The 6,000-nt window shown below is 45.5% G+C and overlaps 1 long non-coding RNA gene across 1 annotated transcript; it reads left to right on the top strand.

Annotated features, from left to right (window-relative positions):
* Positions 1-426: 426 nt before the first annotated feature.
* On the top strand, positions 427-1,652 carry LOC137798584 (uncharacterized). The gene is made up of 3 exons (XR_011079366.1): positions 427-491; positions 568-638; positions 1,310-1,652. It is a non-coding gene; the product is annotated as an uncharacterized lncRNA (long non-coding RNA).
* Positions 1,653-6,000: the final 4,348 nt, after the last annotated feature.

Here is a 6,000-nt window from a genome sequence, read left to right as displayed (position 1 = left end):
ATATACCAGAATGATCTACATCCCCTTTCTTAAGTTTGTGCCTTCCATAGAGAACAAATGGAAGGCTGGGAATTAACCAACAAGATAACAAAGCTGTTGTTTTTAACTTTGCAACATTGTTATATAGAATAGAAATTAGTAACAGTTTCAAACAACCATCTTTAAATATACTTGAACGGTAATTAGCCAACTTATGCATTTATATTACAAGACATTCGAACATTCATCGCACTTTAACTAGACATACTAAGTAAGTCCCATAGAGTCCAGTGCGGCTTCAGCTTTTCCCCTTTTTTTTTTTTTTTTTTTAAAGTCCTCAGCTTTTTGTAACCCTCATGGTCACTAAACCCATGTATGTGATTTAAATGTAGTTACCATGCCCCACCCCATGGTGGCGCATCAGCTATGTATTCATTGTCATTGTCAGTGAGTGCGTTCACTCACGCTGAGACACAGAGCAGAGAGCAACACGAGTGAGCTAACGAACCTGGGTATGAAACGTGTTGTAAACTTCATAAATTTACAATTCATCCCCGCATAGTATGTTGATAACTATTCCGTTATTAGGAGAGAGTCTTGCGAGTTGAGAGAGAGAGAGAGGAGCCGCTTCGACCGTGTAAGCCCTCTGTTGAACTCCGGTAAGAGCAGTGCTACATGCTAAGAGGCTAGGCCTTGGTATTAGCTTGTTGATGTTAGTTAATGTGGAAATGCTGCTTACTGAGACACTTTCATAAAACCAGTCGGAGTTGTTAATTAATGTTTAAACCCACCGTGGTACTGTTGTATCATTGTGTTATGTGGACAAATGACTTTAGAAAGATCGCTAACTGCCGCGCTAACGCTAATCGCGGGTAGCTCGCTAAGCTAGCTCAGGTAGCCTGCTGTCATATTAAAATATCGGTGCTAATGGTGTAGCCGACCAAGCTATTGTACCACTACCATATTTAATGATGGAGACAGAGGTGGAATATGATGTTACGTTGTAAGAATATTGTTGTGATGTACTGTTTTGTGTACATTTACATGTGATTTATTCTATTGTTGTTGTTAAATACTCATGATGGGTTAAAAAGTGAATTGGTAAAATTAATTTACGGTTAAAAATATAAATATGTTAAAATACAAGTTCATAATGAATAATTGTGTTAAAATAACACTACTGTAAGTGTGTACACCATCATTTACAATGATTTAAACTGTGTATATACTGCCTTTCGTTATGAATATGCAGAGAATCAGAGTAGGTGTAGTAGAAAGTTGTGATGAATATGAATATTAATGGGAATGTGTTTCTGCACCATGCGTGTAGATTGGTTTTTCTTCAAGCTGGATCAGGCATTGATCAGCACGATTCTGAACCGATTCTGAGAACGGAGATTGGGATCCACTCCGAAGAATACAGACATCTACTCACTTCACACTGACACAGATAAGAACGTTCACCACAAAACCTACCCGGGTAGTAGACCGAACTGACACACATAAATATCCAATACAGGATTTCACTACCTCTTGTGATATAGAAGAAAGGACACTTATTTGAATTTATTCTATTTTTATTTTTATTAAAGAGCTCTATTTTGTTTGTTTTTTTTCCTATGTCTGTGCACTGCAAAATAATAATTGTTTAGGAAGCAATAAATGATCACTGTTCAATTTCCAGTCAGAGTCCAACTTTCTGAACCTAGGGTGAATGTGCTTTACTTCTTCCATTTAGGTAAAAAGGGCTACATTTTGATAACCCAATGTTCATTATACAAACTTTGGGTTTGGCCTGCAAATGCGACCTGAGCGCGTCACATATAGTGAGTTAACCAGTGCGACCTCTTTAGGAGAGCGGGCTGCAGGCCTCCGCTGTTTACCGGTGGATTGCTGAAGTGTTGCCGGAATCAGTTGAGATGTTTGCGGCGTGGAGGGGAGACTGTCCGGTGCAGCTGGGTCGGGATATTGACGATCGAGGTCTGCAGGGTCGACTTGTCCTGGTGGTGGCTCAGCGACAGGAAGGATATGACGACGATTTCTCCTGTAGGCCCCTCCATCGGACTCGATGATGTAGGAGCGTGGTTCCTTGCACCTTTCTCTCACAGTGCCCAGGCGGTCGTGTCCCTTGGTAGTCCACATCCTGACAACTTGTCCCTCTGCGAGTGGCTGTAGTGGGCGGCTTGACGCATCGTGGAGTATCGCTTTTGGGTGAGCCTTTTATTCTGGAGTTAGGCAGTAACCTGCTTTGTGATTTTTGGAGCTGGCTCTAACAGTCTGGTGCTGACAGGAAGAGCTGAGCGTGTCTGTCGTGACTTCAGACGTTCCGCGGGTGAGCCCAATGCTTGGTCGTGGGGAATATTTCTGATGTTCAGCAGATTGAGGAAGACGTTGGTCCCGTCTCTGTGATATTTCTCCATCAATTGTTTGGCACTGCGAACCGCCCTTTCTGCCAATCCGTTCGATTGTGGATATTCCGGGCTGCTAGTGGCAAAATCTTTGAAATGTATAATGTATGCTTGTGTACTGCCTTGCATTGTCAGTGATGAGGGTGTGAGGCGTACCATGAACGGAAAAGTGTCTTTTCAGCTTTGTGATCACCGCTGCTGAAGTTGCGTCACGGAGGAGGTCAATTTCATACCATCCTGAGTAAGAGTCTACCAGCACCTGGTATTGTTGTCCATGCCACTCAAACATATCAGTAGCCACTGTGGACCATGGCAAGACTGGAACCGGATGGAGTTGTAGAGGTTCCTTTTGCTGGTGTGGTCTGATGCTATTGCAGACGGAGCACGACAGCAGCTCCTCTGCAATGTCATTGTTCATTGTCGGCCAAAAGACTGTGCTCCTGGCTCTGCGCTTGGTTGACTCTAAACCTGGGTGACCCCTGTGTATAATGTTAATGTATTCTCTGTGTAGAGAACTTGTAATCACGGTTCTATGGCCCTTAATAACTATCCCGTCCTCCACTACCAACTCGTCTCTGTAAGGGAAGAATGGACGAATGGAAGGGTGGACGCTGCGTTCTTTGTCAGGCCAACCGCGGTGGATGACTGTGCTGAGAGTCTGTAGTACTTGATCCTGTGCCGTGTGGGTCCGGAGCTCCTCCAGTATGTTAGTCAAGATGTAGCTAATAGACATCACATCAAACGTGTCGTCTGCAGCTGGACTTTGTGAGATGGTTTTGTTTGGAGCTCGTGATAGGGTATCAGCTAGGTACATATGCTTACCCTTCTTGTAAACCAGTGTGATGTCATAGGCTTGTAACTGTAGTAACATCCTTTGCAGTCGGGCAGGAGCAGTGTGGATGGGCTTCTTCAGGATCGTGACTAGGGGTTGGTGGTCAGTTTCAACGACCGTGGGCTTCCCATACACGTAATCCTTGAATTTGGTGCATGCAAACACCACTGCCAAAAGTTCCTTTTCGATTTGTGCATATCGTGTTTCTGTGTCCGTGAGCGTACGGCATGCATAGGCAACTGGCCTCCCATCCTGTAGACATGCAGCACCAAGTCCGTAACATGACGCATCACAGGTCAGTGTGACTGGTTTTCTCACGTCGTAGTAGGATAGAATCGCTGAACTGGATAAGCATGACTTGAGACGGTCGAACACCTGCTGATGCTGCGGAAACCAATATCACGCAGCGTCTTTGTGTGTTAGCTGTCTCAGAGGTGCGGCAATATCGCTGAGGTTTGGGATAAACTTCCCAAGGTGATTCACCATGCCAAGGAATCGTTGCATGGCTAAAGGCTGATTTACACTCGGGTTTTACGCAGAGACGCAAGCACGCAAGACACGCATGGCCGACCTTTCGTGGTCAAATCGGCCATTTTGCGTGCATCACCCCAAATTTCTGACTATCCGACAAAGCTACGCGAGCCGTACGCAGCCCGGAAGGCTGTGATTGGTCCGCTAACCACATCCTTTCTGAGTCTCGCATTTCCGGTTTCATGGTATAATACCGCTGTTTTTAAAAGCCACAGCAGAAACACAAACAATGGATCTTGTTGAAGAACATTTGGCTGAAGAGGTCGACAAATATGAGCATTTATAAAACCCGTCTGACGGAGTATAAGGACACGCAGATGGAGGTGAATTCCTGGAGGGAGATATAGGTGAACGTCGGTGTGCAGGTTGACTCAACGGTCGTTGCGCAAACTGCTGTTCTGGAGTATGGAAAACGCAGGGGAACTAAAAATCTAAACGATTCTGTCAATCCAACTGTGTGGCCAGCCGTAGTTGGAGTTGCAGAAGTATAATTCAGCCTTTAGACGTCCTGAGGGACTGGCATGTTTGTAATCGCCACTTTTTTTGCGGGGTCGGCCTTGAGGCCCTCCTTTGTGAATATGACCCACATAACAGACCTGGTCCAGGCGGAACTTGCACTTGAGAGGGTTTAGCTTGAGGTTTATCTCTCGTGCCCGGTCGAGCACTTTTCTTAGGTTGGCATCGTTTCTGCGATATCACAGCCTCCTATGATGACGTCATCGACTAAGATGGCACACGGATACCCTGCAAACAGCTGTTCCATTGTGCGCTGGAACACCTCGCTTGCTGAGCATATGCCGAATGGCATGCGGAGGAATCTGTAGCGCCCGAAAGGCGTACTGAATGTGGTCAGCATTGATGACTTATGGTCGAGCCGTATTTGCCAGAATGAGCTCTTTGCATCTAGAACGGAGAACACTGTAGCACCTGACATCTGAGTAGCAACTTCCTCGACGCTTCGCATTGGATAGTGAGGTCTCTTCAGGGCTGTGTTGAGGTCTTTTGGATTGATGCACAGCCTGATTTCCTGTTTGTCCTTTTTGTGTCCTGCAACCAAAGACGAAACCCAGTCTGTAGGTTCAGCAACAGTGGTTATGACACCTTTGTTCTGCATGCTGTTGAGCTCAGCTTTGACACGTGCTTGCATGGCCACCTGGATGCGGTGCGCCGCACGAACTACCGGTTGTATAGTTGGATCCAGTGTCATGGAGTATGTGATAGGGAGTTATCCAAGCTCGTCACTGAACACGTCTTTGTATTGTACCTGGACCTGTTTGATGAATTCAGCATTGCTCTCAGCGCTGACCTGATGAACGTGTGGGCTCATTGCGACAATTCCAAATTGCACACATGCTCGGAATCCCAATAGTGGCACTACGTCTCTGTCCACTATGAGAAAAGGTATTGTGTGTTGCTGTTCATCTAAACAACAAAGCAGTGTGGCTATGCCTATAGTCTCTATTTTGCTGCCTCCATAAGCCACAAGGTTGATATCTTTACTTTGTTCCACGGGTCGCTTGCCATTCTCCAGCTGTCGGAAAGTGTCTATTGACATCACATTGCTCTTTGCGCCCGTGTCAACCTTCATCTCGATTGGCTGGTCGTGTACATGTAGTGTAACAAATCCTTCATCTTGTCCTCCTGTTTGAAGATTGATAGTGTCCACTATGAGACCGTCCACATAGAAAGTGTCGTCACTGGCACTGTCATCGGGCTGTTGTAGCTCTAACTTGTGCACTGATCTTCCGCAGTCCCCTCTCTTTACGTAGCTTTTCTTTTCATAGCCTTGTCCGTATGACATGGACTTGCAGCATTTTTTGTAATGACTAAATTTGCTGCAGATATGGCATTGCTGCCCGAAGGCAGGACATTTGTCTCTCTGTGCAGCATGGCTGCCTCCACAGTTATTGCAGTTTGCAATGGATCTTGCCTCACGTCAGCCTGCTTGAGGTCTAGGTCTTGACCTGTTGTATCAACCACTGGAGTTTGGCTGAATTGTGTCAACAGTAGTAGCTGTTTGAGGCTGGGCTGGAGCATTATTACTCTCCTCAGTCATTTCATAGACGCGGCAGATTGTAATGGCTTTATTCAGGGTTAATTCACTGTCACGTAGCAAAGCCTTTCTTATACTATCATTTCTGATGCCACACACTATTCTGTCACAAATCAATTCCTCTGACAGGTCTCCAAAGTGACAACTTTTAGCTTTGATCCTTACGTCAGTGATGTTGGATTCAATAGTCTCACCTT

This window comes from Clinocottus analis, unplaced genomic scaffold, assembly GCF_023055335.1.
Source record: "Clinocottus analis isolate CAN_PGR_092001 unplaced genomic scaffold, fCliAna1.0.p SCAF_30, whole genome shotgun sequence".
Classification (NCBI taxonomy): Eukaryota; Metazoa; Chordata; class Actinopteri; order Perciformes; family Cottidae; genus Clinocottus; species Clinocottus analis.
The sequence above is the reverse complement of the archived record's forward strand: the minus strand, read 5'-3'. Positions and strand labels throughout refer to the sequence as shown.